This window comes from Rhinolophus sinicus, chromosome 7 (genome assembly GCF_057876585.1).
Source record: "Rhinolophus sinicus isolate RSI-liver-muscle chromosome 7, RSI-T2T, whole genome shotgun sequence".
NCBI classification, from domain to species: domain Eukaryota; kingdom Metazoa; phylum Chordata; class Mammalia; order Chiroptera; family Rhinolophidae; genus Rhinolophus; species Rhinolophus sinicus.
The window spans coordinates 53,568,954-53,582,023 of NC_142507.1; the positions used below are offsets into that span (position 1 = coordinate 53,568,954).

The following is a 13,070-nucleotide window of genomic DNA, read 5'->3' on the forward strand; positions in this document are numbered from 1 at the left end:
TAACCTTCTCCTAGAACTCTCCACCAAATTATAAATCTCTTCTCGATTCAGTTCACTATTAATACATTAGATGGTCTGCAACTTTCTTTTTATTACTTGAAGACATCTCTCCCGGAGTCCTCCATAATCCTACTCCAATCTGGACTCATTTCTCTCTAGATCTTTTGCAAGGCCATCTTCTTAGGTCTTACCTACACCTTCATCCTAGGATTTCCTTTTGCCTTTCCCCTGTATGACACCACCTCATTCCTGGATTTCATGCCTTCCTCTTTCTTGGTTTACTCCCTTGTTTTGAGAGAGCACATCCCCCAGGAACTTCCCAAGGAAGGGTTCTTAGGAGGTAACATTAAGACCTTGAATATCTGAAAATATTTTTCTGCCCTTATAATTGATTATTTTTTGTCAGTCAGCCGCTCACAGCATCTCACGCTGACCTCCGGCCGCTCACGGCAGCCCAGCTCCAAGGAGAGCTGTTATTCACAATCTTAGCTGTAGAGGGTACAGCTCACTGGCCCATGTGGGAATCGAACCGGCAACCTTGGCGCTAGGGGCACGCGCTCCAACCACCTGAGCCACCGGGCCGGCCCCCTTGTATCATTTCTTTAATCATTTTCTTCCCTCCATTGTCTTGGTCCACTCTCCACTCTTGGACTTCCAACCCTGATCCTCTACTATTTATTTCTTTTCTCTTGTTCTCTATATTTTTGTTGGTTTTTCTTTTTTTTTCAAATTCTACTTTCTGTTCAATTTTCTCTTCTAATGGTTATATCGAATTTTTACTTTACCAACAATGGGGGAAACCCAGAAGCAAGTTTATTTTGTGATTTCTAAGATCCTGTTCTCTGAATGTTCTTTTAAAAATTTCCTTCTATCCTTCTGTCACAAATTCAACAGCTTAACTTTCTGAAAATACTGTTCTTGTAAAGTTTTCTTCTATTCCCTACACTGACTTTTTTCCCCCACTGCTTTTTATCTGTTTATTTCTTTATCTGGGTTTTTTTTCTTAGGATTTTAAGGAAAACCTTAAACATCTGGTGATCCTCAGCTATCTTCTCCTGTTTAAGAATGAGGCACTAAAAACTATTGGGAGCTCTGTCTAAAGGGCAGGGTTTGTCAGTCAGTGACCTTCGCCATAGCGTGATCGGACTGAGTTGTTTTATGGAGGACCATCTCAGATGCTCAATTCCCCAGAAAGGAATTTTCCAGTGTTCTTGAAAGTGAGTAGAGGAAGGAGCTGAGATGGTCTCACCATCCAATCAATAGACTTCTACCTGATCCCAGGGTTCAGTGCCCCACCTCTGCCCTCAGCTGTGTTTGGGGTCTTCCTTTAGGGTCGGTCTGCAGAGGTGGGAAAGGCGACTGGCGTCCACCTGCTTTTTGTACAGACTTTCAGTCAGTCTTCTCTTTATCGGCACAGATATAACACTTGCCCTCATGGTAGTTCAGTGTAGTGTCAAGTACTGACGTCAGATTTCTAGGTTCAAACCCCGCTCTACCACTCGCAAGAAGTTTGACCACAGACAAATTACCCAACCTCCCTAAGCCTTTTCCTCATTTATCAAAATGAAAATTGTACCTGGCTTATAGCCTTGCTTTGAATATTAAATAGCATAACGAATGTAAAGCGCTTGGCAGAGCGGCTAACGCATAGCAAACTTGAATAAAGACTAGATGTTTTTTTACCCACTTCTCTCCCCCAGTTTCTGAAGTGCTGTCTCTCACCCCCTCTTGCCCTTTTCAATCCCATTATTCATCCTTCCGTCAGCATGACTTTTTTGAAATATAAACCCAATCAATCAAGCCCATTCTAATTTGCTGGGGACTGAAGGGTTTCCCAGACACAGGACTTTCATTGCCAACATCTGACCGTCCCCAGCAAACCAGAATGAGTTGGTCCCTCCCCTACAGAAAAAAGATGTCCAGGTTTCCCATCCCTCTTTGAGGAAAGTACAAACTCCACACCGTTCAAAGCTCTGGGCGATCTGGCCCCTGGCCTCCAGGCTCGGGTCTCTCTTCCCCCTGCCCGCCCGCCCCCACCACACTCCAGCTGCTCTGGCCTCCTCCGGCTCCTTCATCACAGGCCATGTTCTTCCCCCAGCAGAGGCACCCGTGCTATTCCACATGCCCAGAACACTCTTCCACCCCCCCTCCTTCCTGGCTAAGCTGTGTGTTAGGTATCTGTCGGGAGGACCTTCCCTGAAACCCCGCCCTCTAGTAAAGACTCCTGGGGGCAGCGGACAGGGTGTCTATAGGAAGAGTATCTTGTTTATTCCTGGTTGTATAACCAACCAACAGTCAGCACAGGGTCTGACCCAGAGTGAGATCAAAGTCACTCTGCTGAATTAACTAAATCATTAAAATATAAATATTCCTTTATTATCTGCTGACACTTGGTGCAGATGAATTAGCATCCAGGTGACAGCAAGGCCCTGGGAAAGACACACCAGGTTTGGGGGTGCGGAGGGGATTGGATGGAGGTCCTGAAAGGAGAGATGGGAGGGGTCCGACAAGCTAGTCTCCCTCCTCCTCAGCTCTGTTGTAGGAAGAAGGACTCTGGAGAAACCACTGGCACCCCTAAGCATTTCTTAAAACCCTCCTCACCCTGGGAATCAGAAACCTGGCCCTCCACACCATTGCGTGCAGCCCAGCATCTTGGCTACACCTGCCATGCCATAGGCCCTGCCCTACTTGGGAGAAGTTCTTGTGAAAGGTTAGTACTTGGATGTTGGCACCAAAGCAGGTGAGTTCAAGGATCTTACCGCCTCAGCACAATCTGCCACTGTGCCGCCCAGTCTCAGCCCCTTCCTGCCTCTACATATGTCTCCCAGCCAGGCCTTGCTCAAGCCTTTCCCCACCACACATTCTGCCCCCTACAGGAGCTCTACTCATGACATCCGGCCCCCACCCTACACCCATCTCAGAGCCCTGCTGCCCAGATTGTTTCGTCTCATGCCTTCTCAGCAGAGGTTGTCTTCTCTCTCTGACCAGATGGCCTGGGAGGTGAGAGTGCTCCCTGGGTGGTCCTCAGGAGTGGGCTGTGTCCCTCCTCAGCTGACAGCTTATTCAGGACAGGGTTCAGGTTCCCCACTCAGACTGGGGGGTCCCTGGGGACCTCTTCTGCCTCTGACCCTTCCTAGCCCCTGCTTCAGGCCTCCAGGTAGAGAATGCCCAGGAAAGGAGACAGTGCCCTCATCCTAGCTCCTCAGGGATCAAAGGTTGTGGGGAGGAAGACCCCATCACTCCAGCAAAGAAAGAAGACAAGCAGCCAGCTTTCCAGGACTGGCAAACAGGGGCTCACTCAATCATCAATGATTGGCAAGCTTCTCAGTGCCTGGTCTAATCCGATTAGCACTGACTCTTCCTCACCACCCCACCTCACCAACGTGGCCGGATTTGCAGGTAGCTACAGTCAAAGGAGACAAAAATCTGACCACAGGGGCAGCTATCGGTTTTCTTAAAGGGCTCAACCTGGGATTTAACCAAAGTGCCATAAAGAAATCTTTCCAGAAATTTTTACCAGAAGCCATTGCCGCTCCCCGAAACCCCACTGGCTCAACACAAAAATCTCTACAGCTCTCATCCAGGACGCTCACTGCCATATCTCTCTCCCCACCCCTGGCCCTTCACCACACTGCCATTCCTAGCCAATGTCACCTGCAGGACTTCCGTTCCTCCAGCAGGCCCCCCGCTGCCGGAGAGCAGAGGCACCTCACAATTGCATGGCTGCAGACATAAGTGCAGTGTACCCCGCAAGGTGCAGGGCAGCTGTATAAATACTAGGCATAGTTGGGGGGAAATGAATAATGCCATTTGTTCTAGATCACAAATTTAATACCTAGGAATCAACCTAAAAAGAAAAACACCAATTCTGAAATGTATATGGAAAAGCATAGGTAATTTTGAAGGAGAGGTTCAAGACAGTGGGCGTCCCTACCAGAGAGAAGACTTATTATAAAGCAGTGGTCATTAAGAAACTGAAGTAATGACCCCCAAACAGAGAAGCAGAATAAAACAGAGACCCCAGAAACGGACACCCACACGAATGGAAACCTGATCTGTGAGAGAGGGACACTGCAAATCAGCGGGAAGTGACAGTCTAGCCAATGAGTGGTGCTGGAATAATTAATGATCCCAACGGAGAAATGCAATAGAACTGGATTCCATCGACATCACATAATATACAAAAACTTAAACATAAAAAAGAAAACTTTAAAGCTTTTAAAAGAAAATAGAGGAAAAGATTTTTTTAGGACTACAGGGCAGTGAGGTTTTCTTAAGCAAAGAGAAAAAGAACACAACCCAAAAAAGAAAGGACTTCACTACATTTAAATTTAAAATTTAGGTCCATCAAGATACCACTGAAAAAATACAGGTCATAGACTGGGAGAAAATATGTGTGACACAGATAGCTGAGCTAGAGAAATAACTCCTACACACTAACACGGAAATAAATAATGTAACACCATTTTACATTCCGACAACAGAGCGTAAGAGTTCCAATTTCTTCACATCCTAATGAACACTTGGTTTTTCTTGTTTTTGTAGATTAGCCATCCTTATGGTATGAGGTAGTATTTCACTGTGGTTTGGATTTGCATTTGTATTTCCTTTATGATTAATGATAATGGAGCACCTTTTCATATGCATGTTGACGATTTGCATATCTTCTTTGGAGAAATGTCTATTCAAGTCCTTTGCCCATGTTTTATTTGTTTTGTCGTTGTTGAATTACAAGACTTCTTTATATACTCGGGATACTAACCCCCTATCAGATATGTGATTTGTAAATATTGTCTCCCGTTTCATGGGTTACCTTTTCACTCTCTTTTGATTGTGTCCTTTGATACCAGTTTTAATGTAGTCTAATTTATCTATTGTTTGTTGTTGTTGTTGTTGCATGAGCTCTTGGTGTCATATCCAAGAAATCATTGTCAAAACCAATGTCGTGAAGCTCCGCCCTGTCATGTCTTCTTATGAGTTTCATAGTTTCAGCTCTTACATTTAGGTCATTGGTAATGGTTTACATGTTAAGCTGGGGGGTAATTGAGCATTCATTGTGTTATTTGTTATTGTGTGTGTGTGTCCGCCCCCTTTTCTTGGACCATAGTAGATGAGGTCTCGTCCAACTATCCATAACAGTCTTGGGGGCTTCTACCTAGGAATCAATTTGTGTACATCTTATTGAAGGAGTTACCTGCTTCTCTGTCTCAGAGGTAAAAGCAAGTAGCAGGCAAATCTCATCTAAAGCATGGGGGTGTTTGCCCCCATTCGAGAGCTAACCACCCAAAACGCCAACAGCGCTGAGCTAGAAGCCCTTCCCAAATGATGGGAGTCAGAGTGGTGAACCTGACATCTGTGTGGACAGGACGACACACCCCTCCCACCGAGTCACCAGGAAAGAAGAAACCCGGAGTTGGGCCTCTGATGCAAGGGCTTGAACATTTTATAGAAATTATAATAAGAACATTCTGGAAAGCAGGCAGACTCTGGAAGCAAGCCCAGATGTACCAATGTCTTCACTGTATTAAAATCACATGTGTCAAGTGCCAGGCTCATGACATAAGGGCTTTGTGTGATGAAACGACGTGGGGACACTGTCCCCGGGCTGGTGGGTGTGATCTCACGGCAAACAGCACCGGCCTCGGGGGGGGGGGGGGGGGGGGCAAGCAGACATAGGTTTGAATTTTAGTTCCTTTACTCCCTAGCTATGTGGCCTTGCCAAGTGACTTCTCTGACCCTTGGGTTCCTCACCTGTGACGTGTGGATAGTAATATTCACTTCGCAGAGTTGGTCAGGATTAAACAAGGCGATGCTTAGACAGCGCCTAGCACAGAGGGAGCCCTCAATAGTTTGATGTGCGGTGGGATTGTGGCAGCAATGACAGGGTGTTATGATGTCATCAGGTTCCCATTCAACTCCATCTACGTCTAAGGAAAGAGCCAATTAAAATAGCGCTAGAGAGTCTGCCCAGGTGTGAGACGGGAAATGGGAAACCACAGCTCCTTGGGTCACCTTGATTCCCATGGGAGACGGGGGGGGGGGGTCATCTTAATGAACAGAGAATATCATCAATGATAAAGAAACGGCTCCGTCATGCAACATGGCACCCCAACCCCAGCCAAGTGACCTCACCTGGAGCTCCTCTGAGGAAACAGCCACCTTTCTCAACAGCTGAAATCCAGGTCTGTGCTAGATTTGTTGAGAAACAGTATGTCAGCCTCCAGTGGGACAGCATTCTGGGAGGGGCTTCCAAGGACACAAAGAGCTAACACTTATGGGTTTACTTAGTGCCAGGTGCTATCCTAAGTCTTTGTAGATATACAAATTCATGTAATCCTGACAGCGACTTGAAGAGGTAGGAACTGTTATGGCTAACCCCACTTTACAGATGTGGAAACTGAGGCACAGTGGGGGTAAGTAACTCGCCCAAGATCTCACAGGTAGTAAATGGCAGAGCCTGGATTTGAACTCAGACAGTCTAGCTCCAGAGTCTATGCTCTTAATGCTGGACTCTGCTACCTACGGTAACTATGCTTCTTTTTCTGTCTCATGCTACCCTCTTTGGGAGCCACGGTGCCACAGTAGCAGAAGTGGCAGTGGGTGGCAGTTGGAGGGAGGGGGCAAGAGAGTAACTCATAATCAGAGTTCAAGGACATGAATGGGGGTGTTCAACCACTAGAGTGAAACTGCCAAACCTGACGGCTCTAAAATCGAAACTTGAAATTCATGGAAGTTCTCCCTTGACCCTAAAAGTCCAGTTGTCCTTTTTCTTCTGGGCCCAGAGATGAGAAGGTGCAGAACCCACCAGGCCAAGTGCAGCTGGGTGGAGAACACGGCTGACAGAGGGGCCCAGAGCTGCTTCCCCATTTCCTCACCCCGCCCCACCTTCCTCCTCCATCTCCGCCAGGCAGAGAATGCACTCAATCACCATCACCTTGTCTGAAAGGCCACCATTTGGGCCTCGTTCCTGGAGATTAATTCTTACATCTGTCCCCATCGCCTTTCACGAATTACAAACCCTCTTAATCCCATTTAGTCCCATGACAATAGTCAGAATGGTGATGTAACTCTATCTGGTTCCCAGCCAGCTCCACACTTAAATGTTAATCCCTCTTAAACACTGAATGTGTTGTGACCCGTTTTGTGTTGGTTTGTCACTGCTGTGGCTGCTGCTGTTAACCCTGCTCCTGGCCGAAGTTAGCACAACTCCCAGGTGGAGATGGCTGGAGACGGCTGAAGACTCGGAACAAGAACTCAGCAGGAAGAGGGGACGAGCTACCGTTCAGTGAGTGCCAACCGCGTGCGAGGCACCGCTCTAACTCGAAACAATCCAGTGTGAGGAAGCCAGGCACCAACAGGCCAGTCTGTCTGAAGCCACGCAGCTCACAGGCTGAGCGGTGGGTCCAGCTGGAGTCAGGCCCCCTACAGCCCAGGACGCTGGCTGCTGCTTTACAGGTGATAAGATGGAGGCTGGCGGAGATCAAGTGACTCGCCCAAGTCTACACTGCTGGCGAGGACAGAACCAAGTCTCAACTCAGGGCTCCTGAACCCCGACCCAGGAGCCTTTTTTAGGGGTGTGGGGGGCTCTATGTACTCCTGAGAGAGGAAACACCTGTGCAATTTGCTGACCCCTGAGTTGGCAAGCCAAGGAGAGGAGACCCTGAGGTGGGGCCTCAGGGTGGGAGATCCCAGCGTATGGGGTCGTGTTCTGGAGGAAAACGCATGCTCACCCCTAAACATGTTTTAAGAGCCCCATCTTAAGCCTCGGGTGAGTCACCTCACCTCCTTCCAACTGTGTGCTCAGCCCTGCCCAGGACAGCATTCCAGGTGCAGTGACAGTAAGGAGTGCCCACTGGCCCCACAGGAGCTCTGGGAAGGCCTGAGGTGGGAAAATGGGCTGACTTTTGGAGCCTTGCTATTTTGCTGCCCAAACTTCCTCTAGCCCTTTGGGTCCATTCCTTGAATCCCCCCTGACAGGACTTTTTTCTGCTGAGCACCCCCATCCATACTCACATCCCCCCAAAGCCTCCCCGCAGTGACACCCCTGATTTCCAGCCCAGGCCACTCGCCTTCCCAAAGGTGGAAATCGGCTGAGGGCGGGCTCTTCTTCCCCATCTGCACGGATCTCCTCCCGCTGCTGCGAAGGGCAATTGTTCTGATCGGGACGTCAGGACAGAGAAGTGTGCCGGTCCCAGTTCATTCCCACCCTCCTCCAGGAGTGCCTGGCCTCCGGGGGGCTTTCCCCACTGAGGAGGCTACAACGGTACAATGCCAGCCTCCGCCCTAGGGGTTCAAGGTGAGTCCTCCGGTTGAAACCAGCAGGAGGAAAAACAGGCACTGAGGTGGCTTTGATCTCACGTTCAAGTAAATCCCAGCACTGGTGCGGTTCGGGTGGGGCATCCCTCACACCCAAAGCTCAACCCGAGGTTATGCTTTGGTCCCCAACACGTAGGCCATTCTTAGCCCTAACAGCTCTCCCCCTCTTCTTCCTTCAAGCCCCGAGAACTTGGTCTTTTTTCTTCCCCTCCTGGGCAGCCACTCCATCGCCCTTGGTCCTCTGGTAAAAGCAGGCCCCGTCTTTACCAACCATCCACCAGTCCCCTCCCCATCCTTTCTCCGTGTTGGCCGAACCCACCTTCCATGACAAAGGCTGAAAATGCCAAAAACATTTCAAAGATTCCTTTGTATCTGGAAGTGGCCCGTCTGAACCGGTGATGGGAAGAAGTCTTCTGAGAGGCTTATGAGAAAGGTTTCCTGCCTTGGTAAGAAAAAGATGCCGGAAGAAAACGTCCCCTGCCCTCCCTTCTTCCTTTAGCTGTTGTCATTGGAGGAGATGAATCAGATCGTCAGATCCCAAAGGGAGGTCCAGGGAGATAAGACAGAGATGGTGCCCAGTTTGGCTTTTTCCACAGATGCAGCTGGGTGTCATATTTCTGCTGTCTTCTAAATAATGTAAGTATATTTCTACTATCTTCTAAATGTGACCTCTTCCCGCTGTAATGTCTCCTTCTGAGATCACTGCTTCTGACCAGACAGTTCTAACTCCCTTCTGTCCTGCATTTGAGGCCTTCTTGCACAGCCCACCCCCGCTCGCTCTGCTATGGTGTGACGGGTCTCACCCACGCCCTCCTTCAGGCTGTGCCCCTGAACGCATGCCCTTCCTCCTGCTCTCGCCCACCCATGGGCCTCCATCTCCCAAACTCAGAACAAGTCCCGCTGGCTCTCTGCAGCCTTCCTCACCCCAGCACCCCCGGCTGACCAATTCCTCCCACCAAGGCTTGGGATTTACTTCCTCCGTCATATCGCTCAGGCCAGAAGTACAATCATCTTCATTTCGCTGCCATGAATCTCCATTACCTGTCACAAAAACCAGGACCCTCCTCCCTGACTCATGGCCCCAGAGGACAGAGGGCATAGAAACTACCCTGGCTTGAAGATTCTCCAGCCTATGGAGCAGGCTCTGCCTGTTTCAATTCTGACTCAAAGGAGGACAGGTTCACAATTGTGTTTGGGAACAACACGTTCTCCCAAACCTTCCCAATGCGGGCCTGACCTGCCATCATCCAAAGCAGCACGTCCCATAAATGACAGATAGTATCTCTGACACATCAGGGCAGCTTGGCATCTGCTGTTCACGGGTCTGACACACCACAAACACCATCTCCAGCCGTTTCAAACCTTTCTAGCACTTACCTCAAAATATTTTAAGTCTTATGTATTTTTCCCCAAGCGGAATCTGTACATGAAAATTCCTGAATTGCATTTGTCACCAAACTGTAAACAGGGGTCTCCCTGTCCATTGCTACGACCGTCCCTGTCTGGATTCCATCCCCCTCACCCCACATATGTTCGAAGCCCTCCCCGAGATTCCTACAAATTCTAGGAGACTTTATATCCTCTTGTTTATCTCTGCCTCTGGGGCCTGTTTTCACGCATGAAATATCCTATACCATGAGTCACACGTGACAGACAACCTTTTCCTCAATTTCCACCCCAAACAAAACACAACAAGTGAAAGCCATACAAAGCACTCGTGCATGTAAATGACGTTGCTAAATATTTGGAAGGGAGCGTCTCAGGGAACGATCTCATCAGTCAAGAAAGAAAAGCCAACCGGCTTATCTGAGAGCAGAGAAAAGTCAGAATGCACTGGAAGAGCGCATTCTTCGTCAGTACCAGGTGCCACCAGGAGTGGGTGGCGGCGGAGGAAAAGTCAACCTCCCCCACCTGGAATCCCGTAACACAGCGACTATGAATTTCTGGTGCGCAGAGCCCAGAAAACCATGCAACCTACGGCTCCCGAGGCCAAGATGTGACGCAGGGGGGCACCTTGCTCACCTCTGTGTCTACCAGCCCCCACCAAACTGTTCCCCACCCTCTGTCTGAGAGCCCCCTGGATCTGAACCAACTTCCCGACTTTTCCCCTCCCTCCTGCACCTGCCCTCCCTCCTTCCAAAGAAGCACTGCTGCCCCCTGCTGGCCTGTCTTGGCAATGGCCCGAGACTACCCTTGTCCTGCCTGCTTTCTGAATTGAGAAGGCGCATGTCCCTACCCCTCACACACACCCCACCCTCCAACTGCTGCTCCCAGAAGGCCAAGGACACTTCATTATCTTCTTGGCATCAGACTGGACAGGCAAGGGAGAGATCCATGTTGGGCTCGCTCTGACGGACCCAGAGACTAGCCCTATCTTACCATTAGACTGGCAACTCCAGGGGACAGGGGCTGTCTCTGCTCAGGGCAGGACTCAGCTCTCCCCCCTCAGCCTGGGAGCTTCCTGCGGGTGACCCTGTGGTTAAAGCCATCCCCTTCCTTCTGGTTCCTCAGGCTGACCAAGGGAAAGCCAATGGAACAGACTGGCTGCCCGTCAACTGTCCAGCAGCAAGGGAGGGTGAACCTGGTAGGAAGGCTCCCAGCTGGTGAGGACGGGCTGGTCCCAAGGATAGGCTGGGGTCACACCTGCTCTGAACTTCGTTGAGACAAAGAGGATCCACTCCCAAGGTGTGTTGGATTTGTCTAAGGGATTAGCCCCATTATTAAATCGTGAAGCATGTAAGCTCTTCCCTGAGTGCATGTGGCTTCCCCACCCACCTCCCATGAGAGCAGCCACCGACCTCACCTTTCCCGAGGGGCCCAGTGCCTTTGTTACCCCAGTGGCCCATGCTTCACCCCCACCCCCATTCCATCACCTCTGCCTATATCAGTCTATGCTCCCCAGAAAACATCATGAATCAGCCACACAGGCTACGGTAGACACAGATACCAGGGATCTTTGATGGATCTCAGCAAGAGGACGCCCCCAAAGCCAGCTTGGAGGATCCAAAGACCTCAAAACAGTTTGGAGGTTCTGACAGGCCAGCAGGGACGCGATCAAGTTTCCAGCCAACTCAGATCAGAGCTGAGGTCCATCACTGCCGCCCTTCTCTCCCAAATGCCTGCTCTCCCAGGCTCTGTCTTCCTGCATTCAATTCACTTAGCACCTGCAGGGGGCTAGGCTGCTCCCAGCACTGGAGAAGCACAGACATCAAGACAGATAGGTTGACAACTGGATTAAGAAACTGTGGTACATTTATACAATGGAGTATTACGCAGCCATAAGGAATGAAATCTTACAATTTGCAACAATATGGATGGACCTAGAGAACATTATGCTAAGTGAAATAAGTCAGACAGAGAAAGACAAATACCATGTGATCTCACTTATATCTGGAATCTAAAGAAAAGAATAAATGAATGAACTAATCAGAAACAGTCTCAGAGACATAGAGGAAAAACTGAGGGTTGCTAGATGGGAGGGAAGGTAGGGATAAGGGTGAAGGTGAGCAGATTAGAAAGCACAGTTGGTAACCACAAGATTGCCACGGGGATATGAAAATCAATTTGGGGAAATGTAATCAATAATATTGTAAAGATTTTGTAGGGTGTCCGATGGACACCTGTCTTATTAGGGAGACCACTTCATGGATGGTGTAGATGCCTGATCACTGCACTGTATACCTGAAGCTGAAGCTGAACAATAATGAATGTCAACTATAATTATATATATATATATATTTATTTATATATATTTATATATATTTACAGGAAGTGGAGTACAGCATTAGGAATAGAGACAGTAGAAATGTAATGGCTGTATGCAATGTCAGAGGGGTAGTAGATGAAGGGGAAGGGTTTATCACTGTGTGAGGGATACAAATGATAAATGTCTAACTATTACATTGTTTTATACACCTGAAATTAATAAAAATAAATAAATAAATACAGACAGACAGACAGACAGGATCTTTGCCCTCCCAGAATTGCAGTCTGACATTTAAGAGGTTTTTTCATGTTTTCAACCTTCTTTTCTTTTATTAATTACAAAAAGTAATCCATCCTCATTACAGAAAATCTGGACTATACAAAAGCACATAAATTAGGAAATAAGGAAGGAGATCCAAGATGGCGGAGTAGGTAAACACGGTTCTTGCCTCATCCCGTGAACACATCAAAATTACAACTAAATTATAGAACAATCAACCTGGAGAACCATCTATGGTCTAGTCAAACAGAACTCCTATAACTAAAACTATAAAGAAAAAGCCATGTTGAGACTGCTAGGAGGGGCGGAGACACGGAACGAGCCGCATACCTGCATGTGACAGTGAAAATCAGGAGAGATATCTCAGCCACAGAAGCTCCCAACAGAGTCGCGAGGGACCCCAGGCCAACACCAGGCTCCCCAGCTCAGAGTACTGGTGCCTGGAAGAGAAGCCCCCACAACATCTGGCTGTGAGAAACAGTAGGGATTTCGACCATCCAGGTGGGGCGGAAGGCGGCAGAAAACCCAACCGTCCTCTTAAATTGCCCTCGCACAGACTCACTGGTGAGAGACTGAGTTGTGTAACTTTGAGGCAAGCACTGGAGGGACAGTCCCCATTTTCCTGTGAGGGGTCCTCCTCGCATGTAGCCTGCAGGCGGGTGCCATCTTTGCTGTGTTGAGCCCGCCCCCAACAGGCAAAATCTGAATCTGATTGGCCTGTTGAGCTCCAATGCTCAACCCTGCCGACTCATTGAGACCCTCCTCACCC

At 48.8% G+C, this 13,070-nt stretch overlaps 1 protein-coding gene across 2 annotated transcripts in view; it reads right to left on the reverse strand.

Moving 5' to 3' along the window:
• Window positions 1–13,070, reverse strand: part of LOC109435383 (protein S100-A7-like) — a 36,470-nt gene that overhangs the window by 13,044 nt on the left and 10,356 nt on the right. The window contains exon 2 of one of the 2 annotated variants that reach the window (XM_019713220.3): window positions 12,632–12,741. The exons of the other annotated variant lie outside the window; for it this stretch is intronic. The gene's annotated coding sequence lies outside the window, so the exon portion shown is untranslated. The remainder of the gene's footprint in view (window positions 1–12,631; window positions 12,742–13,070) is intronic. 2 annotated transcript variants of the gene reach the window in all.